Source organism: Arachis hypogaea, chromosome 15 (genome assembly GCF_003086295.3).
Source record: "Arachis hypogaea cultivar Tifrunner chromosome 15, arahy.Tifrunner.gnm2.J5K5, whole genome shotgun sequence".
Classification (NCBI taxonomy): domain Eukaryota; kingdom Viridiplantae; phylum Streptophyta; class Magnoliopsida; order Fabales; family Fabaceae; genus Arachis; species Arachis hypogaea.
The window spans coordinates 61,213,944-61,240,714 of record NC_092050.1 but is presented as its reverse complement, the minus strand read 5'-3'; the positions used below and the strand labels follow the sequence as shown (position 1 = coordinate 61,240,714).

Here is a 26,771-nt window from a genome sequence, read left to right as displayed (position 1 = left end):
GTTGATTCTTTGAGGAGGATAGAATCTCGCCAAGAATTTATTTACCACATCTTCTCAGGTTGTTAAGCTCTCCTTCGAGAAGGATTTCAGCCATTTAGATGCCTTGTCCTTGAGTGAGAAGGGGAATAGAAGTAGTCTATAGGTGTCAGGATGAACACCATTAGACTTCACAGTGTCACATATCCTCAGGAAGGTGGTTAGATGTTGATTGGGATCTTCTTGAACACTTCCACCGAATGAACAATTGTTCTGAACAAGGGTGATGAGCTGTGACTTTAGTTCAAAGTTGTTGGCATGTATGGTTGGCTTTTGGATGCTACTCCCATAGTTTCCTGGGTTTGGATTGATGTAGGATCCTAGAACTCTTCTCTCTTGCCCAGTATGATGCGCTAGACCTTCTCTGCCATGGTTGTGAGCCTCTTCTTCATGATGGTTCTCCATATTCTCATTCATGTCTAGTTCAAAGTACTCTTCCTCTTCCTCAGCACCAACTACTCTCTTCCCTCTTGCTTCCCTCCTTAATCTAAGGAAGGTCCTCTCAGGTTCAGAATCAAAGGAAATTGAAGCCCCGCTTCTTCTACCTGTCATACAACCAACAAGGCAAAAGCAAGAAGGGTAGATGTAGACAGTATTTTCTGCAGAAATGCTGTTAGTGTGAGTGATGCAATATATCAAACAGTTAGTGGGTCAGTGGACCAAATAGTAAAAAAAATGATATGCAGATAGCACCACAAATGGGTGAGAGGTAAAGGGAAGGAAATAACTAAAACTGAAAGTAAATTACTCAGATGGAATTATATCAAACAAAAGAAAAGTGCTCAATCTAGTTATCCACCAATTTAATCATTGTTGATACAAAATCAATCCCCGGCAACGGTGCCATAAACTTGATGCACAGAAACTTGTCTCTCAACAGATTTCCCTCGGCAAGTATACTGAATTGTCGTCAAGTAAAAACTTACAATAGAGTGAGGTTGAATCCCACAGGGATTGATTGGTCAAGCAACTTTAATTGGAGGAATGTTCTAGTTGAGCTAAGCAGAATTTGATATGAGAATTGCAGGAAATTAAATGGCGGGAAAGTAAATGGCAAAAAATGTAAATGCTGGAAATAAAGGGCTGAATATAAATGACGGAAAGTAAATTGCAGAATCTTAAATGGGGAATGGGGAATTTAGCATGAAAGTAAATGGCAGAAACTAAAGAGAATGGGTAAGATCAGAAATGGGGAATTCATTGGGCTTAGGAGATATTGCATTCTCCGGATCAAGTTCATTCTCATCTCTTCCTCAATCAATGCATTCATTGATCTCCTTGGCAATCTTAAGTGATTGAATTCCAATTCCTTGGTAACTCAATCTCTCAAATCTTGATCAATAGCCAATTCCTTGGTCTAATTGCTCATGAGAAGAGACGAGGTGCGGTCACTGATTATACCACATGTATTTCCAAATCAAAGTATTGGGAGAATTATATGTCACCATATCGGCCCAAACCCCAATTTGGTCCAATATGAAAAAGCATTTCTAGCATGATCTCTTCATTCCTCTTCCAAGGTTCAGAAGAGATCCAAGTATGAATAGTTTCTTTTCCAAGACAACTATCCAATTGAATGAAGATTGAAAGCTTTCAAGTAAAATCAAGAGAAAAGAAAGAAGAAGAATAATGAAAACTATTATTGATCCATCAAATTACAACAGAGCTCCCTAACCCAATGAAAAGGGTTTAGTTGTTCATGGCTCTGGAAATGGAAAGCAAAGATGGAGAGTACATTCTGAAGTAAAACTAGAAGTTGCAGGGAAAGTAAAATTATACAGAGAGTAGTCCTCTCAATCCCAAAAGCTCCTCTCTAGTTCAAAACTACCCCTATATATACTACTCTTCTGATCTTCCAGTTGGCTCTTCAAGTCTTGGATATGGGCCTTTGGATCTTGAGTTGAAGCAGTTTGGAATCTTCAGTGGGCTCAGCTTTACTTGCAGAGAAAGTGTGAAGTAGGCATGGACTTTGGCTAGGACGTTAGTGGCGTTAACGTTAAGTGAAAATGAGAGTTCGAGAACGTTAGTGACAATCACCTTTTGCACTAACATTCCTAGCCCAAGATGAGTTACGTTAACTTCAACGTTAGTGGCACTAACGTGACCACTAACGTTGCCTCTTGATCCATCGCGAGCGTTATTGGCGTTTACCTTTGCCAATAACGTTGCCCTTGGCCCTTTCTTCCCTACGTTAGAGTTCACGTTAGTGTAGCTAACGTGACTCTTAACATGGGTATGCCTCAACTTCTAGAGTGTTAATGACACTTACCTTTGTCACTAACGCTCCAAACACCCTTCTTCCCACGTTAGAGTTCACGTTACTTAGCTTAACATGACTTCAAACGTGGTAGTGATAGTCATCTCCAATGTTAGTGACAAAGGTGAGTGTCACTAATGGTTGCTCATCATTCCTTTCCTCCACGTTAGCTTCCACGTTAATGCAATTAACGTGGCAACTAACATGGCTAATAGAGGCTTAGTCCAACGTTAGTGACAAAGGTGAGTGTCACTAACGTTGGCTCTTCATTGCTTCTCCCACATTAGAGTTCACGTTAATGTAGTTAACGTGACTCTTAACGTGGCTAAGTGTGCCCCTATCCCCAACGTTAGTGGCATTCACTTTTACCACTAACGTTGGAGCTTTACTTTTCCTCCACGTTAGCTTCCACATTAACGTAGTTAACGTGGACACTAACGTGGGCTATGATGGCTCACGAAAGCGTTATTGGTGTTCACTTTTCTCGTTAACGTTGTAAGCTAGCCTCCTTTCCACGTTAATGGTCACGTTAGTTGGACTAACGTGGCTATTAACGTGGCATCTTCCTTGCTTCCTTTGTCCTGAAATCAAGCAAATAAAGTGCATCAAAGCTAGGTTCTAACCCATGAGATCATGCATCATTCAATTTATCATTCAATTCATGCATAATTCTCATAAAATCATATAAAATTCACAATGTTTACTTGAATCAAGATATAAATGATTATTTACCCAAAACTTACTTATTTCCTAAGAAAGTGCATGAAACTACCCTAAAACCATAAAGAAAAGGTCAGTGGAATTGGCCAAAATGCTCTAGCATCACTTAGTATATTTTAATTAGTTTTTATTATATTTTTATTAGTTTTTATTTAAAAATTACATTTCTGGACTTTACTATGAGTTTGTGTGTTTTTGTGTGATTTTAGGTATTTTCTGGCTGAAATTGAGGGACCTGAGCAAAAATCTGATTCAGAGGCTGAAAAAGGACTGCAGATGCTGTTGGACTCTGACCTCCCTGCACTCGAAGTGGCTTTTCTGGAGCTACAGAAGCCCAATTGGTGCACTCTCAATTGCGTTGGAAAGTAGACATCCTGGGCTTTTCCAGAAATATATAATAGTCTATACTTTGCTCAAGATTTGATGGCCCAAACTGGCGTTCAAAGTCAGCATAGAAATTCTGGCGTCAAAACGCCAAAACTGGCATAAAAGCTGGAGTTAAACGCCCAAACTGGTACAAAAGCTGGCGTTTAACTCCAAGAAAAGTCTCTATACATGGAATCTTTAATGCTCAGCCCAAGCACACACCAAGTGGGCCCGGAAGAAGATTTCTGCATTAATTACCTATTTCTATAACCCTAGGCTACTAGTTTTCTATAAATAGGACCCTTTGCTATTGTATTTTCATTTTTTTTACACTTTTCATATACTTTTGATCTCTTGATCACGTTTTGGGAGGTTGGCCTCACGGCCATGCCTAGACCTTTTGTTCTTATGTATTTTCAACGGTGGAGTTTCTACACACCATAGATTAAGGTGTGGAGCTCTACTGTTCTTCATGAATTAACACAATTACTATTGTTCTTCTATTCAATTCATGCCTACTTCTTCTCTAGGATATTCATTCGTTCTTCAACTTGATGAATATGATGATCCGTGACACTCATCATCATTCTCACCTATGAACATGTCCCTGAAAACCACCTCTGTTCTACTAGCAATGGCTTGAATGCGTATCTCTTGGGTTTCTAATCTAAGATTGGAAACTTCGTGGTATAGGCTAGAATTATTGGTGGCCATTCCTGAGATCCGAAAAGTCTAAACCTTGTCTGTGGTATTCCAAGTAGGATCTAGGAAGGGATGACTGTGACGAGCTTCAAACTCGCGAGTGTTGGGCGTGTGACAGACGCAAAAGGATCAATGGATCCTATTCCAACATGATCGAAAACCGACAGATGATTATCCGTGTGGTGATAGCGCATTTGGAACATTTTCACTGAGAGGACGGAAAGTAGCGATTAACAACGGTGATGCCCAACATAAAGCTTGCCATGGAAGGGAATATGAATGATTGGAAGAAGGCAATAGGAAAGCAGAGGTTCAAAAGGAACAAAGCATCTTCATACGCTTATCTGAAATTCTCACCAATGAATTACATAAGTATCTCTATCTTTATTTTATGTTTATCTTTTAATTATCACTTCTCCATAGCCATTTGAATCCACCTGACTGAGATTTACAAGATGACCATAGATTGCTTCAAGCCGACAGACTCTGTGGGATCGACCCTTACTCACGTAAGGTATTACTTGGACGACCCAGTGCACTTGCTGGTTAGTTGTGCAGAATTGTGACAAAGTGTGATTCACATTTGAGAGCTCCAAGTCTTTGGCGCCATTGTTGATGATCACAATTTTGTGCACCAGTGCTCTTGAGATCCTCTATGTCTCTTCCTTGCCTTTGTTGTTCCTCCCTCATGGTTCTTTGGTCTTCTCTAATTTCATGGAGGAGGATGGAATACTCTTGGTGCTCCACCCTTAGTTGTCCCATGTTAGAACTTAATTCTCCTAGGGAGGTATTAATTTGCTCCCGATAGTTTTGTGGAGGAAAGTACATCCCTTGAGGCATCTCAGGGATTTCATGATGAGGAATTTCCTCATGCTCTTGTTGAGGTCCATGAGTGGGCTCTCTTGTTTGCTCCATCCTCTTTTTAGTGATGGGCTTGTCCTCTTCAATGAGGATGTCTCCCTGTATGACAATCCCAGCCGAATTGCAGAGGTGACAAATGAGGTGAGGAAAGGCTAACCTTGCCAAAGTGGAGGACTTGTCAGCCACCTTGTAGAGTTCTTGAGGTATAATCTCATGAGCTTCCACTTCCTCCCCACTCATGATACTATAGATCATGATGGCCCGATCCACAGTTACTTCGGATCGGTTGCTAGTAGGAATGATAGAACGTTGGATGAACTCCAACCATCCTCTAGCCACAGGCTTAAGGTCCGGTCTTCTCAATTGAATCGGGTTGCCTCTTGGGTTTCTTTTCCACTGAGCTCCTTCCTCACAAATGTCCATGAGGACTTGGTCCAACGTTTGATCAATGTTGACCCTTCTAGTGTAGGGGCGTGCATTTTCTTGCATCATTGGCAAGTTGAACGCCAACCTTATGATGACAAGTCATCTTATCCTAGTTTTTCAAGCAATTTTTCACTTGTTTTATAGGTTTTATACACTTTATTGAGTTACAAGTAAACCATTTGGGTAGAAATTCATGTGTATTTGGATTCAATCAACCATGAGTAAATTGATGCATTTTCATGAGGTTTTGTGCTATAATTGCTTTTATGTCAAGGATGATAAGAAGTCTCATGATTTTAGCATAGCTTTGATGCATTTGTTGATTGATGACAGGTGACCAAAAGGCTTGGAGGAAGGTTAAAGAAAGGGGATGCCAGAAGGCAGCAAAACCACCCGGGGAAGAGCTCAAGTTTGTGCCAACGTTTGCCTCAAACTTGAGGTCAAACGTTGGCTTAAGAAAGAACCCAGGAGATGCCAAAGTTTGCGCCAACGTTTGCCTCAAACTTGAGTTTTGAGGCAAACTTGGTTCAAAAACACACCCTGGAGAAGCCAAAGTTTGCACCAACGTTTGCCTCAAACTTGAGGTCAAACGTTGGCTCAAAAACTAACCCTGGAGGAGCCAACGTTCACACCAATGTTTGCCTCAAACTTGAGGTCAAACTTTGGCACAATTACTACCCAAGGGAGGCCAACGTTCACGCCAATGTTTGCCTCAAACTTGAGGTCAAACGTTGGCTCAACAACAAGCCCTGGAGGAGCCAATGTTCACGCCAACGTTTGCCTCAAACTTGAGGTCAAACGTTGGAACAATTCCCACCCAGGAGAGGCCAACGTTCACGCCAACGTTTGCCTCAAACTTGAGGTCAAACTTTGGCTTCAAAATGTTCTTGGAGGGAGCACGTTTAAGCTCACGTTTGACCTCAAACGTGAGTGACAGAAAAGCACCGTTCTGCATAATTTTCAACACATAAACGCTTGAGTTAAAGTTTGCCTCAAACGTTGACTCAAACTTAAAGGCTCCAAAGTCCAAATTACAAACAGATTTCTTCTCAAGTCCAAGACCAATCAACTGAGGCTATCTTCAATCCAATTCCATCAAGGCCAAGGCCCAAATTCAAGGCTTAATGATCAATAGAAGGAAATGTATAAATAGAAGTTAGTTTGATTTAGAATAGGATGGCAACTTTTACTTTTGAATTTTTCACTTCTGTTAGAATTTTGATTTGTAATTTGGAGAGCTTTTATTCGGATCCTGGAGAATTGGGAGGGGAATTGAGTTCTCCTCTCCTCTGGGTTTTCTGTTTTCTTTTCTGCAAAGCTTTACTTGAGTCTTGGGTGTGGAGAATTGAGGAAATTCTGTCTCAATCTCACCTTGAGATCTCTTTGTTTCTTTCACTGTACCATTTGAGGAATTGAAATTTGAATTTACTTCCCTTATTGTTTTGATCTTTAATTTGTTGTAATTGCTTTCTGAATTGGATCAAGGAAGGTAGTGAGATCTAGACTTAGTTTTCTAGTCTCTTGACCCCTGAGATCTGGAATTTCCTTTTTGTTCATCTGCTAAGGCTTCTTCTAGCCAATTTACATTTTCTGTTTGAGATCTACTTCAATTAAATTCATCTTTTACTTTCCTGCTTGTTGCAATTTACTTTTCCCTGTTTAATTTCTGCAATCCCAATTCCCAATTCTTTTTATAATTCAAGCAATTTATATTTCTTGCACTTTAAGCTTCAGTCATTTACATTTCTTGCAATCTTAGTTTCTATAATTTATATTACTTACACTTTAAGATTCAGCTTCTTTACTTTCTTTGCCCTTTAATTTATAGTCAATTACCCCTCTCCCTTTAAATTTCATGCAATTAAGCTTCTGTCAATTACAAATCACTCAAATCAACTCTTGTTTGCTTGACTAAATCAACCACTAAACTAAAATTGCTCAATCCTTTAATCCCTGTGGGATCGACCTCACTCACGTGAGTTATTATTACTTGATGCGACCTGGTACACTTGCCGGTAAGTTTTGTGTTGGATCGTTTTCCACACATCACCTTACATTTTCCGGACTGAAATCTAAGTATTTCTCCCGAACCATTGTAAGCCAATGCTTTGGATTCGGGTTCATACTTTGATCATGGTTGCTAGTGATCCATGCGTTTGCATAGAACTCTTGAACCATTAAGATTCCGACTTGTTGAATAGGATTAGAGAGAACTTCCCATCCTCTTCTTCTAATCTCATGTCGGATCTCCAGATACGCACTCCTTTTGAGCATGAAAGGGACCTCAGGGATCACCTTCTTCTTGGCCACAACTTCATAGAAGTGGTCTTGATGGACCTTTGAGATGAATCTCTCCATCTCCCATGACTCGGAGGTGGAAGCTTTTGCCTTCCCTTTCCTCTTTCTAGAGGTTTCTCCGGTCTTAAGTGCCATAAATGGTTATGGAAAAATAAAAAGTGATGCTTTTACCACACCAAACTTAAAAAGTTTGCTCGTCCTCAAGCAAAGAAGAAAGAATGAAGGAGAAGAAGAAGAAAATGGAGGAGATGGAGGGAGAGGGTGAATTCGGCCAAGGGGGTATAAGGTGTTTGTGATGTGTGAAATTGAAGGAGTGATGAGGGGTATATATAGAAGTGGAGGGAGGGTTAGGTTCGTGTATTTGGGGTTAGGTTTAGGAGGGAAAAAGAGTTTTGAATTTGAAAGTAGGTGGTGTTTTGGGGAAAAGTGAATGAGGTGATTGGTGAAGGGTATTTGGGAAGAGATATGGAGGTGATTGGTGAAGGATATTTCGGAAGAGATATGGAGGTGATTGGTGAAGGGTATTTGGGGAAGAGTGTTATGAAAAGGTGTGAAGAAGAGAGAGTGAGTTGAGGTTGGTGGGGATCCTGTGGGGTCCACAGATCCTGAAGGGTCAAGGACTTAGCATCTCTGCTCCATTTAGGCGTGCAAAATGCCCTTAGAGTGCAATTCTGGCGTTAAACGCCAGATTGCTGCTTGTTTCTGGCGTTTAACGCCAGCTTTTCTCCCCTTCTTGGCGTTTAACGCCAACTTGGTGCCCTGTTCTGGCGTTAAACGCCAGTCTGGTGCCTATTTCTGGCGTTAAACGCCCAGAATGGTGCCAGACTGGGCGTTTAATGCCCAATCTGCTACTCTTACTGGTGTTTAAACGCCAGTAAGCTCTTCGTCCAGGGTGAGCTGTTTTTAATGTTGTTTTTCATTCTTTTTTTGATTTTTCAGTTGTTTTTGTGACTTCACATGATCATCAACCTAAAGAAATCATCAAATGACAATGGAAAATAAATAGATATAATTAAATAACATTGGGTTGCCTCCCAATAAGCACTTTTTTAATATCAATAGCTTGACATGGAGCTTTCATAGAGCCTCACAGATAATCAGAGCAGGGTTGGGGCCTCTCAACACCAAACTTAGAGTTTGGTTGTGGCCTCCCAACACCAAACTTAGACTTTGAATGTGGGGGTTTTGTTTGACTCTGTATTGAGAGAAGATTTTCATGCTTCCTCTCCATGGTTACAGAAGGAGAACCTTGAGTCTTGAATACAAGGTAGTCCTCATTCAACTGAAGGACCAACTCTCCTCTGTCAACATCAATCACAGCTTTTGCTGTGGCTAGGAAGGGGCTGCCAAGGATGATGAATTCATCCTCATCCTTCACAGTGTCTAGGATTATGAAATTAGCAGGGTTGTAAAGGCCTTCAACCTTCACTAGCACGTCCTCTACTAGTCCATAAGCCTGTTTCATTGATTTATCTGCCATCTCTAGTGAGATTCTTGTAGCTTGTACCTCAAAGATTCCCAGTTTCTCCATTACAGAGAGTGGCATAAGGTTTATCCCGGACCCCAGGTCACACAGAGCCTTCTCAAAGGTCATGGTGCCTATGGTACAAGGTATGAAGAATTTTTCAGGATCCGGTTTCTTCTAAGGTAATGTCTGCCTCATTAATGCATTCAGTTCATTGGTGAACAAGGGGGTTCATTCTCCCAAGTCTCATTACCAAATAACTTGGCATTCAACTTCATGATTGCTCCTAGATACTTAGCAACTTGCTCTTCAGTGATGTCTTCATCCTCTTCAGAGGAAGAATATTCATTAGAGCTCATGAATGGCAGAAGAAAGTTCAATGGAATCTCTATGGTCTCTGTATGAGCCTCAGATTCCTTTGGTTCCTCAAAGGGAAACACCTTTCTATCCAGAGGACGTCCCATGAGGCTTTTCTCACTGGGACTCACGTCCTCCTCACTCTCTCCAGGTTCGGCCATGTTGGTCATAGTTATGGCCTTGCACTCTCTCTTGGGATTTTTTTCTATATTGCTTGGGAGAGTACTGGGAGGAGTTTCAGTAATCTTCTTACTCAGCTGACACACCTGTGCCTCCAAATTTCTAATGGAGGACCTTGTTTCATTCATGAAACTTAGTGTGGTTTTGGATAGATCAGAGACTATGGTTGCCAGGCCAGAATGGCTCTATTCAGAATTCTCTATCTGTTGCTGAGAAGATGATGGAAAAGGCTTGCTATTGCTAAACCTATTTCTTCCACCATTATTGTTGAAGCCTTGTTGAGGCTTCTGTTGGTCCTTCCATGAGAAATTTGGATGATTTCTCCATGAAGGATTATAGGAGTTTCCATAGGGTTCTCCCATGTAATTCAGCTCTGCCATTGCAGGGTTCTCAGGATCATAAGCTTCTTCTTCATAAGATGCTTCTTTAGTACTGTTGGATGCAGCTTGCAATCCATTCAGACTCTGAGAAATCATATTGACTTGCTGAGTCAATATTTTGTTCTGAGTCAATATGGCATTTAGAGTATCAATTTCAAGAACTCCCTTCTTCTGAGGCGTCCCATTGTTCACAGCACTCCTCTCAGAGGTGTACATGAACTGGTTATTTACAACCATTTCAATGAGTTCCTGAGCTTCTGCAGGGGTTTTCATATGAAGAGATCCTCCTGCAGAATGGTCCAATGACATATTTGACAACTCAGACAGACCATCATAGAATATACATATGATGCTCCATTCTGGAAGCATGTCAGAAGGACACATTTTGATCAATTGCTTATATCTTTTCCAAGCTTCATAGAGGGACTCACCTTCCTTCTGTCTGAAGGTTTAGATTTCCACTCTAAGCTTGCTCATCTTTTGAGGTGGAAAGAACTTGGCTAGGAAAGCACTGACTAGCTTTTTCCAAGAGTTCAGGCTTTCCTTAGGTTGTGAATCCAACCATGTTCTAGCTCTGTCTCTTATAGCAAAAGGGAAAAGCATAAGCCTGTAGACCTCGGGATCAACTCCATTGGTCTTGAAAGTGTCACAGATTTGCAAGAATTCAGCTAAGAACTGATGGGGATCTTCCAATGGAAGTCCATAAAACTTGCAATTCTGTTGCATTAGAGAAACTAATTGAGGCTTAAGCTCAAAGTTGTTTGCTCCAATGGCAGGAATTGAGATGCTTCTTCCGTAGAAGTTAGAAGAGGGTGCAATAAAGTCACCAAGCATCTTCCTTGCATCTCCACCATTGTTACTTGGTTCGGCCATGTCTCCTTCTTTTTCGAAAGTTTTTGTCAGGTCCTCTCCAGAGGGTTGTGCTTTAGCTTCTCTTAGTTTCCTCTTAAGAGTCCTTTTAGGTTCAGGATCAGCTTCAAAAAGAATGTCTTTATCCCTGTTCCTGCTCATATCAAAAATAAGAGAACAGAAAAAAAGAGGAATCCTCTATGTCACAGTATAGAGATTCCTTTATGTGAGTAGAAGAAGAGAAGAATAGAAGAAGGAGAAGAGAAAAATTCGAACACAGAGGAAAAGAGGAGGTTCAAATTATGAGTAGAAGAGGAGTGTTAGTAGATAAATAAATAAATAGAGAGAGATGAGAGGGAGAGTTTTCGAAAATAATTAAAAAGAAAAGGAAAATATTTTTGTTTTTATTTAAAAATCAATTATAATTCAAAAATTAAAAAGAGAAACAAAATAAAATTTGAAAACTAAATAAATTACTTAATTAAAAAGATTTTTGAGAAAGTGGTTAGTGATTTTCGAAAATCAGAGAGAGGAAAGTAGTTAGATAGTTTAAAAAAAGATAAGAATTTTTAAAATCAAACAAAAAGTTAGGTGGTTAATTGAAAAGGATTTTGAAAATCAATTTTAAAAAGATAAGAAATTAGAAAAGATTTTGAATTTAAGTTTTGAAAAAGATATGATTGAAATTTATTTTGAAAAAGATTTGAAAAAATAAATTAAAAAAAAATTTGATTTTTTGAGATTAAAGTTAATTACTTGACTAACAAGAAACAAAAAGATATGATTCTAAAATTTAAAGATTGAACCTTTCTTACTTGGCAAGTAATAACTTAAAATTTTGAATCAATCACATTAATTGTTAGTAAAGATTTTGGAAAATATGAAATAAAAATAAGAAAAAGATTTTGAAAATCAATTTTTAAAATTTTCAAAAAAAATGAAAGAAAAATGAAAAAGATTTGATTTTTGTAAAGGTTTTGAAAAGATAGGATTTTTAAATTGAAAATTTGACTTGACTCATAAGAAACAATTAAGTTTTAAAAATTTTGACTAAGTCAATCCAAATTTTCGAAATTTATGAGAAGAATAAGGGAAAGATATTTTTTTTTATTTTTTTGAATTTTTAATGAGGAGTGAGAAAAACATCAAAATGACTTAAAACATGAAAATTCAAGATCAAAACACATGATGCATGTAAGAATACTTTGAATGTCAAGATGAACACCAAGAATACTTTGAATGTTAAGATGAACACCAAGAACTTATTTTTGAAAATTTTTAAGAAAAGACACACATGCAAGACACCAAACTTAGAAATTTTCAATGTTTAGACACTAACAAATTGAAAATGCATATGAAAAACAAGAGAAGACACAAAACATGAAAATGCAAAGATCAAACAAAGAAAATCATCAAGAACAACTTGAAGATTATGAAGGACACATGCATGAATTTTCAAAAATTTTTAGGAAATTAAAAAGATGCAATTGACACCAAACTTAAAAATTGACACAAGACTCAAACAAGAAACACAAAATTCTTTTGGTTTTATGATTTTATTAATTTTTTTTTATTTTTTGAAAATTATTTTGGAAAAGAAAATAAAGATTTCAAAATTTTTAATAAGAATTCCAGGAATCATGCAATGTTAGTCTAAAGCTCCGGTCTAGGAATTAGACATGGTTTACTAGCCAGCCAAGCTTTCAATGAAAACTTCGGTCCAAAACACTAGACATGGCCAATGGCCAGCCAAGCTTTAGCAGATCATTACATTCAACACCAAGATTGATAGAAATTAACAAGCTCTTGTGATGATAAGTTGAAACCTCGGTCCAAAAGATTAGACATGGCTTCACAGCCAGCCAAACTTTAACAAATCATCATGAAACTCTAGAATTCATTCTTAAGAATTCTGAAGACATGGAATAATTTATTTATTTTATATTTTTTTTGAAAATTTTTTGAAAATAAAAAGCTTAAAAATAAAATAAAATTACCTAATCTGAGCAACAAGATGAACCGTCAGTTGTCCAAACTCGAACAATCCCCGACAACGGCGCCAAAAACTTACTGCACGAAATTGTGATCTCAACGGTGCCAAAAACTTGGTACGCACGATTGTAATCTCGACTCTTTTTCACAACTCCGCACAACTAACCAGCAAGTGCATTGGGTCGTCCAAGTAATAAACCTTACGTGAGTAAGGGTCGATCCCACGGATATTGTCGGCTTGAAGCAAGCTATGGTCATCCTTGTAAATCTCAGTCAGGCGGATTCAAATGGCTATGAGGTTTTGATAATTAAAATGTAATTAAAACATAAAATAAGATAGAGATACTTATGTAATTCATTGGTGGGAATTTCAGATAAGCGTATGGAGATGCTTTGCTCCTTCTGAATCTCTGCTTTCCTACTGCCTTCATTCAATCATTTATACTCCTTTCTATGGCAAGCTGTATGTTGGGGGATTACCGTTGTCAATGGCTACCGTCCGTCCTCTCAGTGAAAATGGTCCAAATGCGCTGTCACCGCACGGCTAATCATCTGTCGGTTCTCACTCATGTTGGAATAGGATCCATTGATCCTTTTGCGTCTGTTACTACGCCCAACACTCGTGAGTTTGAAGCTCGTCACAGTCATCCCATCCCAGATCCTACTCGGAATACCACAGACAAGGTTTAGACTTTCCGGATCTCAAGAATGCTGCCAATTGATTCTAGCTTATACCACGAAGACTCTGATCTCACGGAATGGAGGGCTCTGTTGTCAGGAGGGCAACCATGCATCGTGAACCAGGAGGCCAAGAGATATGCATTCAAGCTTGTTTTCATGTAGAACGGAAGTGTTTGTCAGGCACGCGTTCATAAGTGAGAATGGTGATGAGTGTCACTTGATCATCATATTCATCATGTTCTTGGGTGCGAATGAATATCTTAGAAAAAGAATAAGCTTGAATTGAATAGAAAAATAATAGTACTTTGCATTAATTCATGAGGAACAGCAGAGCTCCACACCTTAATCTATGAGGTGTAGAAACTCCACCGTTGAAAATACATAAGTGATGAAGGTCCAGGCATGGCCGTAAGGCCAGCCTCCAAACATGTACAATATGATCTATGATAGCATAAAACTGATCAAGGATATAAAATAAATCACTAAAAGTCATTTTTATACTAAACTAGTAGCTAGGGTTATAGAAAATAAGTAACTAAGTGCAGGTAGTGCAGAAATCCACTTCCGGGGCCCACTTGGTGTGTGCTTGGGCTGAGCATTGAAGCTTTCATGTGTAGAGACTCTTCTTGGAGTTAAACGCCAGCTTTGGTGCCAGTTTGGGTGTTTAACTCCAGCTTTTATGCCAATTCTGGCGTTTAATGCTAGAATAGGGTAGAAAATTGGCATTTAGACGCCAGTTTGCGCTATCAAAACTCAGACAAAGTATGGACTATTATATATTGCTGGAAAGCCCAAGATGTCTACTTTTCAACGCAATTGAGAGCACGCCAATTGGGTTTCTGTAGCTCGAGAAAATCTATTTCTAGTGCAGTAGGGTCAGAATCCAATAGCATCTGCAGTCCTTTTTCAGTCTCTGAATCAGATTTTTGCTCAGGTTCCTCAATTTCAGCCAGAAAATACCTGAAATCACAGAAAAATACACAAACTCATAGTAAAGTCCAGAAATGTGATATTTATTTAAAAACTAATAATTATATACTAAAAACTAACGAAATCATACTAAAAACTATGTAAAAACAGTGCCAAAAAGCGTATAAATTATCCGCTCATCACTTCTCTTTCTATTTATTTTATTTATTTATTTATTTACTAACACTTCTCTTCTACTCATAAATTTAAACCCTCTCCCTCTCTCTGTGTTCGAATTTTTCTTATTCTCACTCTACCTCATTTTTCTATTCTTCTACTCACATAAAAGGAATCTCTATATTGTGACATAGAGGATTCCTCTTCTTTTCTGTTCTCTTCTTTTTCATATGAGAAGGAACAAGGATAAGAACATTCTTGTTGAAACTGATCCTTAACCTGAAAGGACTCTGAAGAGGAAGCTAAGAGAAGCTAAAGCACAACTCTCTGGAGAAGACCTTACAGAAATTTTCGAAATAGAAGAAGACATGGCAGTCGAAAACAACAACAATGGTGGAGATGCAAGGAAGATGCTTGGTGACTTTACTACACCATCTTCTGACTTCTATGGAAGAAGCATCTCAATTCCTGCAATTGGAGCAAACAACTTTGAGCATAAGCCTCAATTAGTTTCTCTAATGCAGAAGAATTGCAAGTTTTATGGACTTTCATTGGAAGATCCTCATCAGTTCTTAGCTGAGTTCTTGCAAATCTGTGACACTGTTAAGACCAATGGGGTTAATTTCGAGGTCTACAGACTTATGCTTTTCCCCTTTGCTGTAAGAGACAGAGCTAGGACATGGTTGTACTCACAACCTAAAGAAAGCCTGAACTCTTGGGAAAAGTTGGTCAATGCTTTCTTGGCCAAATTCTTTCCACCTCAAAAGTTGAGTAAGCTTAGAGTGGAAGTCCAAACCTTCAGACAGAAGAAAGGTGTCCTTCTGACATGCTTTTAGAATGGAGCATCTTATGTATATTCTATAATGGTCTATCTGAATTGTCCAAGATGTCATTGGACCACTCTGCTGGTGGATCTCTTCATCTGAAGAAGACGCCTGAAGAAGCCTAGGAACTCATTGAAATGGTTGCAAATAACCAGTTCATGTACACTTTTGAAAGAAATCTTGAGATTGATACTCTGAATGCCATATTGGCTCCGAACAAAATATTGACTCAGTAAGTCAATATGATTTCTCAGAGTCTGACTGGAATGCAAGCTGCATCCGGCAGTACTAAAGAAGCCTCCACTGAAGGAGAAGCTTATGACCCTGAAAATCCTGGAATGGAAGAAGTGAACTACATGGGAAAATCCTATGGAAACACTTACAATCCTTCATGGAGGAATCATCCTAATATCTCATGGAAAGATCAGCAGAAGCCTAATCAAGGCTTCAATAATAATAATGGTGGGAGAAATAGGTTTGGCAATAGCAAACCTTTTCCATCATCTTCTCAGCAACTGACAGAGAATTCTAAGCAGAGCCTCTCTGACTTAGCAACTATAATCTTTGATCTAAGTAGAACTACTCACAGTTTCATGACTAAAACAAGGTCCTCCATTAGAAATTTGAAGGCACAAGTGGGTCAGCTGAGTAAAAGAGTTACTGAACTCCCTCCAGGTACTCTCTCAAACAATACAGAAGATAATCCAAAAAGAGAGTGCAAGGCCATCAACACGTCCAACATGGCCGAACCTGTAGAGCAGGGAAAGGCAGTGATTTCCAGTGAGGAAGACCTCAATGGATGTCCACTGGCCACTAAGGAGTTCCCTAATGAGGAACCAAAGGAATCTGAGGCTCATACAGAGACCATAGAGATTCCACTAAACTTACTGTTGCCATTCATGAGCTCTGATGAGTATTCTTCCTCTGAAGAGGATGAAGATATTATTGAAGAGCAAGTTGCTCTGTATCTAGGAGCAATCATGAAGCTAAATACCAAGCTATTTGGTAATGAGACTTGGGAGGATGAACCTCCATTGCTCACCAATGAACTGAATGCTTGGGCTCAACTGAAGTTACCTCAGAAGAAACCGGATCCCAGAAAGTTCTTAATACCTTGTACCATAGGCACCATGACCTTTGAGAAGGCTCTGTGTGACCTGGGGTTAGGAATAAACCTCATGCCACTCTCTATAATGGAGAAACTAGGGATCTTTGAGGTACAAGCTGAAAGATTCTCACTAGAATTGGCAGACAAATCAAGAAAACAGGCTTATGGACTTGTAGATGATGTCTTAGTGAAGGTTGAAGGCTTTTACATCCCTGCTGATTTCATAATTCTAGACACTGGGAAGGATGCGGATGAATCCATTATCCTTGGAAGACCCTTCCTAGCCACAGTAAAAGCTGTCATTGATGTGGACAGATGAGAGTTAGTCCTTCAATTGAATGAGGACTACCTTATGTTTAAGGCTCAAGGATCTTCTTCTATAACCATGGAGAGGAAGCATGAAAAGCTTCTCTCAATACAGAGTCAAATAGAGCCCCCACACTCAACTTCTAAGTTTGGTGTTGGGAGGCCACCATTAAGCTCTAAATCTCTGTGAAGCTCTCTAAGAGCTCAATATCAAGCTATTGACATTAAAGAAGCACTTATTGGGAGGCAACCCAATTTTATTTAATAATATTTATTTGTTTTCCATTGTTATTTTATATTTTCTTTAGGTAGATGATCATGTGAAGTCACAAAAACAACTTCAGAATTAAAGCGGAATCAAAAACAGCAAATAGCACACCCTGGAAGACAGGCTTACTGGTGTTTAAACCCCAGTAAGGATAGCAGAATGGGCATTTAAAGCCCAATCTGGCAGCATTCTGGGCGTTAAACGCCAGAAAAAGCAGGCAGACTAGCGTTTAACACCAGAAAAGGGTGTCTGGCTAAAGGCTGGCGTTAAACGCCAGAATAGGCAGGCAGACTGGCATTTAACGCCATAAAAGGGTGCCTGGCTGGCATTAAACGCCAGAAAGGGGCAGCAAACTGGCATTTAATGCCAGAAAAGGTAGCAGAGCTGGCGTTAAATGCCAGAATTGGCACATAATGGGCGTTTAAATGCCAGAATGGTGCAGGGAGCAGAATTCCTTGACACTTCAGAATCTGTGGACCCTACAGGATCCCCACTGATGAATCCAATTCACACCCCATTCAAAAATGGTGAATCATTTCTTTTGGCAAGCGCACCAAAATTATCGTCAAGTAATAACCCACAGTGGAGTGGGATCGTATCCACAAAGATTGGCAAATTCAAGCAGTTTTAATCGATTAATAAATTAGTCAAGCGGAACAAGTAGATTGTGATTGCAGAATTATAAATGGCAGAAATGTAAATGGCTAGAATATAAAGGAAAGCAATAAAGTGCAGAAATGGAAACAGCAGAATGTAAAGTGCAGAATCATAAATGACTTGAATGTAAATGGGAGTGGGGAATTGCTGAATGTAAAATTAAGCTATAAAGAAAGGGATAGATAAGAATGGGGAAATTCATTAAGATCAGGAGATGTTGTCTCTTTGGATCAATTTCAGCTTATATCTTCTTCAATCATGCAACTCATTGACCTTTTGGCAATCATGATTGATTGAGCCCCAATCCCTTGGTGACTCAATCTCTCAGATCTTGATCAATAGCCAATTCCTTGGTCTAATTGCTCATGAAGAGAGATATGCTTGGTCCCTGATTATACCACACACCATCATAGGTCCAAGTAGAGGGAGGATTATATGTCACATATCCAAACACCAAAACCCATATCCTACTCAAATGTGGGAAGGGATTTCAAGCATGGTTTCATGTTTTCTTTCCCAAGGTTCCCATGAAACCCATTTTGCATTCAATCTCTTTCCTAAGATAGTTGAACACTAAGCATTAAGAACGAAATTCCTTCTAGCAAATCAAAGAGAAGATGAAGAGAAGAAGAATTTCAATATCATCAATCCATCAAGTACAACAGAGCTCCCTCTCTCAATGAGAGGGAATTTAGCTACTCATAGCTCAAGGAAAGTACTCAAAAGTAAAGAAGATGATGAAGTGTAAAAGTGAATCTAAAACAAATATCTCTAACTGCTTAACCCTTTCTTCAGTACTCCTTGGGGGTATTTATACTACTCCTAGAAAAAATAAAAGAATTACAAAAGTAAAAAAGGAAAATAACATTTTGGAGGGAAAAGAAACTCAATAAGTGTGACTTCCCAGCTAGCGTGTGGTTGGCACTCCATTGGCGTGTCACGTGCTCCCTCAATTCTGGCTTGGCGTGCCACGCCTAGTCCCTCAAGTGGCATGCTCATCTTTATAACAACCTTGGTGTGCCACGCCTTCGAGCTCAAGTGGCACGCCCTAGCCTCTCTCCGTTTCTCTTTGCCTCTGGAAACTTGAACTAGCGTGGTACGCCAAGGGTATGGCGTGCCACGCCCTTGCTGCATGCTTGACCAAGCTTCTCTGGAAAGTTGAACTAGCGTGGCACGCCCAGGGTCTGGTGTGCCACGCCCCTTTGTGAACAAGAGACTCTTCTGTTTGGCGTGCCACGCCACGAACTCAAGTGGCACGCCCCACTGGTTTTTGCTCTCTGAATGACACTGGCGTGCCACGCCTGGGGTTCAAGTGGCACGCCCAAGTGAAGAATAGTGGATGGCGTGCCACGCCTTCGACACCAAGTGGCACGCCCCATGTATTTGGCCTCCTTCATCCTCACTGGAAACTTATACCAGCGTGCCACGCCTAGAGGCTGGCGTGCCACGCCCATGATCTTGCCTTGGTTCCAGTAGTTGGCGTGCCACGCCTTAGCCTTCAAGTGGCACGCCATAGTGAGATTCTTGGGTTGGTGTGCCACGCTTTCGACATCAAGTGGCACGCCCAGCCCTTGCTTTGGCCTCTTTGTGCATTGGCGTGCCACGCCTAGTCGCTCAAGTGGCACGCCTAAGTGAGATTGAGAGCCTGGCGTGCTATGCCTTCGACCTTAAGTGGCACGCCCAGTCTTCAATTGCGTTCAGCACTTTCTCTGGATTTTTGTACCCACGTGCCACACCATGCTGCTCAAGTGGCACGCCCATACATTTGTGGACTCTTCAAGCTTGGCGTGCCACGCCTGGATCCTCAAGTGGCACGCCCAAGTGAATTTTTGGAGCTGGCGTGCCACGCCTTCGATATCAAGTGGCACGCCATAGTGAAGGTTCCTCCTAGGTTGATGAGTTGGCGTGCCACGCCCCTTGGCTTAAGTGGCACGCCCATAGTAGCTGATGGGTTAGGCATGCCATGCCCAACCTGGCGTGCCACGCCCCTTTTGTGTCCTTGGTGCGCAGAAATCGTGACGGTTTATTCCTTGGTAACGGCGCTAAAAACTTAATACGCACGTTCATAATCTTAGTTCTTTGTCACAACTTCGCACAACTAACCAGCAAGTGCACTGGGTCATCCAAGTAATAAACCTTACGTGAGTAAGGGTCGATCCCACGGAGATTGTCGGCTTGAAGCAAGCTATGATCACCTTGTAAATCTCAGTCAGGCGGATTCAATTGATTATGGAGATTTAATAATTAAAAGATAAATAAAACATAAATTAAAGATAGAGATACTTATGTAATTCATTGGTGAGAATTCCAGATAAGCGTATGAAGATTCTTGTTCCTCCTGAACCTCTGCTTTCCTATTGTCTTCATCCAATCATTCATACTCCTTTCTATGGCAAGCTGTATGTTAGGCATCACTGTTGTCAATGGCTACATCATGTCCTCTCAGTGAAAATGGTCCAATACGCTGTCACTGCATGGCTAATCATCTGTCGGTTCTCGATCATACTGGAATAGGATCCATTGATCCTTTTGCGTCTGTCACTACGCCCAGCACTCGCGAGTTTGAAGCTCGTCGCAGCCATCCCTTCCCAGATCCTACTCGGAATACCACAGACAAGGTTTAGACTTTCTGGATCTCAAGAATGGCCGTCCATAGATTCTAACTTATACCACGAAGACTCTGATTAAGAAATCCCAGAGATATTCATTCAATCTATGGTATAACTGAAGTGGTTGTTAGGCACGCGTTCATAGGTTGGGAATGATGATGACTGTCACGATCATCACATTCATATTAAAGTGCGAATGAATATCTTAGAATCGGAATAAGCTTGAATTGAATAGAAAAATGATAGTACTTTGTATTAATTCATGAGGAACAGCAGAGCTCCACACCTTAATCTATGTTATGTAGAAACTCTGCCATTGAAAATACATAAGAACAAGGTCCAGGCATGGCCAAATGGCCAGCCCCCATAAAGGTCTAAGATAGCATAAAACTGATCAAAGATGATCCAAAGATATAAATACAATAGTAAAAAGTCCTATTTATACTAAACTAGTTACTAGGGTTTACAGAAATGAGTAAATGATGCAGAAATCCACTTCTGGGGCCCACTTGGTGTGTGCTTGGGCTGAGCATTGAGCTTTACACGTGTAGAGGCTTCTCTTGGAGTTAAACGCCAGTTTGTAACCTGTTTCTGGCATTTAACTCCACTTTGCAACCAGTTTCTGGCGTTTAACTCTAGAATGCAACATGGAACTGGTGTTGAACGCCAGTTTGCGTCCTCTAAACTCGAGAAAAGTATGAACTATTATATATTTCTGAAAAGCCCTGGATGTCTACTTTCCAACTCAATTGAGAGCGTGCCATTTGGAGTTCTGTAGCTCCAGAAAATCCACTTTGAGTGCAGCGAGGTCAGAATCCAACAGCATCTGCAGTCCTTCTTCAACTTCTGAATCTGATTTTTGCTCAAGTCCCTCAATTTCAGCCAGAAATTACCTGAAATCATAGAAAAACACACAAACTCATAGTAAATTCCAGAAATGTGATTTTTATTTAAAAACTAATAAGAATATACTGAAAACTAACTAAATCATACTAAAAACTATTTAAAACAATGCCAAAAAGCATATAAATTATCCGCTCAACACAACACCAAATTTAAATTATTGCTTGTCCCCAAGCAACTGAAAATCAAATAGGATAAAAAGAAGAGAATATACTATAAATTCCAAAATATCAATGAAACTTAGCTCCAATTAGATGAGCGGGACTTGTAGCTTTTTGCCTCTTGAATAGTTTTGGCATCTCACTTTATCCATTGAAGTTCAGAATGATTGGCATCTATAGGAACTCAGAGTTCAGATAGTGTTATTGATTCTCCTAGTTCAGTATGTTGATTCTTGAACACAGCTACTTTATGAGTCTTGGCCGTGGCCCTAAGCACTTTGTTTTCCAGTATTACCACCGGATACATAAATGCCACAGACACATAACTGGGTGAACCTTTTCAGATTGTGACTCAGCTTTGCTAAAGTCCCCAATTAGAGGTGTCCAGGGTTCTTAAGCACACTCTTTTTTTTTGATTTGGACCTTGACTTTAACCGCTCAGTCTCAAGCTTTCACTTGACACCTTCACGCCACAAGCACATGGTTAGGGACAGCTTGGTTTAGCCGCTTAGGCCAGGATTTTATTCTTTTAGGCCCTCCTATCCACTGATACTCAAAGCCTTGGATCCTTTTTATTTACCCTTGCCTTTTGGTTTTAAGGGCTATTGGCTTTTTCTGCTTGCTTTTTCTTTTTCTTTCTCTTTTTTTTTCGCTATTTTTTTTCGCAAGCTTTTGTATTCAGTGCTTTTTCTTGCTTCAAGAATCATTTTTATGATTTTTCAGATTATCAAATAACATGTCTCCTTTTTCCTTATTCTTCAAGAGCCAACATATTTAACATTCATAAACCACAATATCAAAAGACATATGCACTGTTCAAGCATTCATTCAGAAAACAAAAAGTATTGTTACCACATCAAAATAATTCAACTAGTTTCAAGGATGAATTCGAAACCATGTACTTCTTGTTCTTTTGTTTTTAGAACATTTTTTCATTTAAGAGAGGTGATGGATTCATAGGACATTCATAACTTTAAGACATAGACACTTAAACACTAATGATCATATAGTAAAGACACAAACATAATTAAACATGAAGCATGGAAACCAAAAACAGAAAATAAATAGACAAGGAGATTAAGGAATGAGTCCACCTTAGTGTGGGTGGCGTCTTCCTCTTGATGATCCTATGGAGTGCTTGAGCTCCTCTATGTCTCTTCCTTGTCTTTGTTGCTCCTCCCTCATAGCTCTTTGATCTTCTCTAATTTCATGGAGGATGATGGAGTGCTCTTGGTGTTCCACCCTTAGTTGTCCCATGTTGGAAATTAATTCTCCTAGGGAAGTGTTGATTTGCTCCCAATAATTTTGTGGAAGGAAATGCATCCCTTGAGGCATCTCAGGGATTTTATGGTGAGGAATTTTCTCATGCTCCTGTTGAGGTCCATGATATCTTGTTTGCTCCATCCTTTTCTTAGTGATAGGCTTATCCTCTTCAATAAGGATGTCTCCCTCTATGTCAATCCCAGCCGAATTGCATAGGTGGCAAATGAGGTGAGGAAAGGCTAACCTTGCCCAAGTGGAGGACTTGTCAGCCACCTTGTAAAGTTCTTGAGGTATAATCTCATGAACTTCCACTTCCTCCCCAATCATGATATTGTGGATCATGATGGCCCGGTCTATAGTAACTTCAGACCGGTTGCTAGTAGGAATGATTGAACGTTGAATAAACTCTAACCATCCTCTAGCTACAGGCTTAAGGTCCAGTCTTCTCAATTGAACCGGCTTGCCTCTTGAGTCAATTTTCCATTGAGCTCCTTCTACACATATGTCCATGAGGACTTGGTCCAACCTTTGATCAAAGTTGACTCTTCTAGTGTAGGGGCGTGCATTTTCTTCCATCATTGGCAAGTTGAACGCCAGCCTTACATTTTCCGGACTGAAATCTAAGTATTTCCCCCGAACCATGGTGAGCCAATGCTTCGGATTCGGGTTCACACTTTGATCATGGTTCCTAGTGATCCATGCGTTTGCATAGAACTCTTGGACCATTAAGATCCCGACTTGTTGAATGGGGTTGGTGAGAACTTCCCAACCTCTTCTTTGGATCTCATGTCGGATCTCTAGATACTCATTCTTTTTGAGCTTGAAAGGAACCTTAGGGATCACTTTCTTCTTAGCCACAACTTCATAGAAGTGGTCTTGATGGAACTTTGAGATGAATCTCTCCATCTCCCATGACTCAGAGGTGGAAGCAATTGCCTTCCCTTTCCTCTTTCTTGAGGTTTCTCTAGCCTTAGGTGCCATTAATGGTTATGGAAAAATAAAAAGCTATGATTTTACCACACCAAACTTAAAATGTTTGCTCGTCCCCGAGCAAAAGAAGAAAGAAAGACGGAGAAGAAGAAGAGAAATGGAGGAGAGGGAGAGACGGGTGTATTCGGCCAAGGGTAAGAAGAAAGGGTTGTGTTGTGTGAAAATGAAAAAGGAATTAGGGGTTTATATAGGAGTGGGGGAAGGTTTAGGGTTCGGCCATTAGGTTTGGGTTTGGGAGGGAAAAGAATTTGAATTTTAGAGGTGGGTGGGGTTTATGGGGAAGAGAAGATGGATGTGAGTGGCGAGGGGGTGATGGGAAAGAGTGATTGAGGTGATTGGTGAAGGGTATTTTGGGAAGAGGGTTATAAAAAGATGTGAAGAGGAGAGAAGAAAAGGTAGGAATCCTGTGGGGTCCACAGATCCTGAGGGGATCCTATGGGATCCACAGATCAAGTGGAGTCAAAGACTTAACATCCCTGCTCCAATTAGGCGTGTAAAACGCCCTTGCTGTGCAATCCTGGCGTTTAACGCCAGATTGCTGCTTGTTTCTGGCGTTAAATGCCCAAATGTAGCCTATTTCTGGCGTTTAACGCCAGGCAGATGCTTGTTTCTGGCGTTAAATGCCAGCTTGGTGCCTGTTTCTGGCGTTAAACGCCAGACAGATGCTTGTTTTTGGCATTTAAACGCCAGACTGCTCTCCTCTAGGGTGTGCTATTTTCAATGCTATTTTTCATTCTATTTTTGATTTTTCAGTAGTTTTTGTGACTCCACATGATCATCAACCTACTAAAACACGAAATAACAAAAGGAAAATAAAATAGATATAATTAAATAACATTAGATTGCCTCCCAATAAGCACTTCTTTAACGTCAATAGCTTGACAGTGAGCTCTCATGGAGCCTCACAGATGTTCAGAGCATTGTTGGGACCTCCCAACACCAAACTTAGAGTTTGACTGTGGGGGTTTAACACCAAACTTAGAGTTTGGTTGTGGCCTCCCAACACCAAATTTAGAGTTTGACTGTGGGGACTTTGGTTGACTCTGCAGTGAGGGAAGCTTTTCATGCATCCTCTCCATGGTTACAGAAGGAGATCCTTGAGTTTCAAACACAAGGTTGTCCTCATTCAGTTGGAGGACCAACTCTCCTCTGTCCACATCAATCACAGCTCTTGCTGTGGCTAGGAAGGGTCTTCCAAGGATGATGGATTCATCCTCATCCTTCCCAGTGTCTAGGATTATAAAATCAGCAAGGATGTAAAGGCCTTCAACCTTTACTAACACGTCCTCTACTTGTCCATAAGCCTATTTTCTTGAGTTGTCTGCCATCTCTAATGAGATTCTGGCAGCTTGCACCTCAAAGATCCCAAGTTTCTCCATTACAGAGAGTGGCATTAAGTTTATTCCTGACCCCAGGTCACACAGAGCCTTCTCAAAGGTCATGGTGCCTATGGTACAGGGTATTAAGAATTTGCCAGGATCTTGTTTCTTTTGAGACAATATTTGCCTATCCAATGCATTTATTTCATTGGTGAGCAAGGGAGGTTCATCTTCCCAAGTCTCATTACCAAATAGCTTGGCATTTAGCTTCATGATTGCACCAAGGTATTTAGCAACTTGCTCTTCAGTAATGTCTTCATCTTCTTCAGAGGAAGAATACTCATCAGAGCTCACGAAGGGCAGAAAGAGGTTCAATGGAATCTCTATGGTCTCTAGATGAGCCTCAGATTCCTTTGGTTCCTCAAAGGGATACTCCTTATTGGTCACTGAACATCCCAGGAGGTCTTCCTCACTAGGATTCACGTCCTCCTCCTCCCTTTTAGGTTCGGCCATGATGGTCAAATCAATGGCCTTGCACTCTCTCTTTGGATTTTCTTCTGTATTGCTTGGGAGAGTACTAGGAGGAGTTTCAGTGACTCTTTTACTCAGCCGGCCCACTTGTGCCTCCAAATTTCTAATGGAGGACCTTGTTTCATTCATGAAACTTACAGTGGCCTTAGATAGATCAGAGACTATATTTGCTAAGCTAGATGGATTCTGCTCAGAATTCTCTGTCTGTTACTGAGTGGATGATGGGAAAGGCTTGCTATTGCTAAACCTGTTTCTTCCACCATTATTAAAGCCTTGTTGAGGCTTTTGTTGATCTTTCCATGAAAAATTTGGATGATTTCTCCATGAGGGATTATAGGTGTTTCCATAGGGTTCACCCATGTAATTCACCTCTGCTATTGCAGGGTTCACAGGATCATAAGCTTCTTCTTCAGAAGATGCCTCTTTAGTACTGTTGGATGATTCCTTCAATCCACTCAGACTCTGAGAGATCATATTGACTTGTTGAGTCAATATTTTGTTCTGAGCCAATATGGCATTCAGAGTATCAATTTCAAGAACTCCCTTCCTTTGAGGCATCCCATTACTTACAAGATTCCTCTCAGAAGTGTACATGAACTGGTTATTAGCAACCATGTCAATGAGTTCTTGAGCTTCTGCAGGCGTTTTCTTTAGGTGAATGGATCCACCTGCAGAATGGTTCAATGACATTTTAGATAATTTAGACAGACCATCATAGAATATATCCAGGATGGTCCATTCTGAAAGCATGTCAGAAGGACACTTTTTGGTCAGTTCCTTGTATCTTTCCCAAGCTTCATAGAGGGATTCACCTTCTTTCTGTCTGAAGGTTTGAACATCCACTCTAAGCTTGCTAAGCTTTTGAGGAGGAAAGAACTTGGCTAAGAAAGCCGTGACCAGCTTATCCCAAGAGTTCAGGCTATCCTTAGGCATGAGCCTGTAGACCTCGGGATCAACCCCATTGGCCTTAACAGTATCACAAATTTGCAAGAATTCAGTTAAGAACTGAAAAGGATCTTCTGATGGAAGTCCATAAAACTTGCAGTTCTGTTGCATCAGATAAACTAATTGAGGTTTCAGCTCAAAGTTGTTTGCTCCAATGGCGGGGATTGAGATGCTTCTTCCATGTAAATTGGAATTTGGTGCAGTGAAGTCACCAAGCATCTTCCTTGCATT

The 26,771-nt window shown here is 40.2% G+C and overlaps 2 non-coding genes across 2 annotated transcripts; both read left to right on the top strand.

The window, feature by feature from the left end:
• Nucleotides 1–10,411: 10,411 nt before the first annotated feature.
• Nucleotides 10,412–10,519, top strand: LOC112752255 (small nucleolar RNA R71). The gene has a single exon (XR_003176702.1). It is a non-coding gene; the product is annotated as a small nucleolar RNA R71 (small nucleolar RNA).
• A 15,820-nt stretch (nt 10,520–26,339) lies between these two features.
• LOC112753859 (small nucleolar RNA R71) lies at nt 26,340–26,447 on the top strand. Its single transcript, XR_003178222.1, has one exon. It is a non-coding gene; the product is annotated as a small nucleolar RNA R71 (small nucleolar RNA).
• The last annotated feature ends 324 nt before the right edge of the window (nt 26,448–26,771 follow it).